We start from the raw sequence: 854 nt of genomic DNA, 5'->3' as shown, positions 1-854 counted from the left end.
CACTCTAGCATCTACGCTGATTTCTTCTGCCGTGTCGCTTGACGATGACGTAGTAGGCAACCGGTAGACAAGCGAGTTGTTTTTGAACCGTCTACCGGTACGGTCCACGGTGTAAACCGGAGAGAAGAGAGAGAAACGAGGCGTCCGCAGGGGAAGCTGCAGGTGAGACATGAAGGCGGACATGTTGCTGTTGTTGTTGTTGTTGTTGTTGGAGTTTTAACACGTGTTTCAGCCCGTGTCGTAGCTTCCGCCTCCGCTGTGTTTACCAACCGGATAGCCAGCTAGCTGCTAACACCGGCTAGTTAGCTAACTGCTAACACCGGCAAGCTAGCTACTAACACCGGCTAGCTAGCTAGCTGCTAACAACGGCTAGCTATCTAGCTGCTAACACCGGTAAGCTAGCTACTAACACCGGCTAGCTAGCTAGCTACTAACACCGGCAAGCTAGCTAGCTGCTAACAACGACTAGCTAGCTGCTAACACCGGCTAGCTAGCGTTAGCTCTGGCTGCAGCTTCTGCAACGGGAGGATTTCAAGGTTTTTTTAGAATAACGCTGCAACCAGTTGCGAAATGTAACATTTGTACTTTAGCCAACGGCGTAACTTTGGGTTCAATATTAGGGGGGGGGGGGGGGGGGGGGGGGGGGGGGGGGGGGGGGGGGGGGGCTCGTATTTAGAAAAGCGACAGAACAAAAACAGACAAAAAGACAGACAAAACTCCGTCAGTAGCAACACAAATCTTTAGAAAAACAAAAACAGAAAGGCCATTAAAAACACAAAAAACAGAAAGAAAGTTTCCCGAAAAAGCAACTTAAACTTTGGAAAAAGCCCAGAATGGGTTATTTTTGGGGTTGC

At 49.5% G+C, this 854-nt stretch overlaps 1 protein-coding gene across 1 annotated transcript in view; it reads left to right on the top strand.

Annotated features, from left to right (window-relative positions):
* LOC117959743 (DNA repair protein XRCC4-like) overlaps window positions 1-854 on the top strand; it is an 18,851-nt gene continuing 17,997 nt past the window's right edge. Inside the window, exon 1 of the mRNA XM_034897023.1 lies at window positions 1-162. The gene's annotated coding sequence lies outside the window, so the exon portion shown is untranslated. The remainder of the gene's footprint in view (window positions 163-854) is intronic.

The sequence above is a fragment of the Etheostoma cragini genome, chromosome 16 (genome assembly GCF_013103735.1).
Source record: "Etheostoma cragini isolate CJK2018 chromosome 16, CSU_Ecrag_1.0, whole genome shotgun sequence".
Taxonomy (NCBI): domain Eukaryota; kingdom Metazoa; phylum Chordata; class Actinopteri; order Perciformes; family Percidae; genus Etheostoma; species Etheostoma cragini.
The sequence above is the reverse complement of the archived record's forward strand: the minus strand, read 5'-3'. Positions and strand labels throughout refer to the sequence as shown.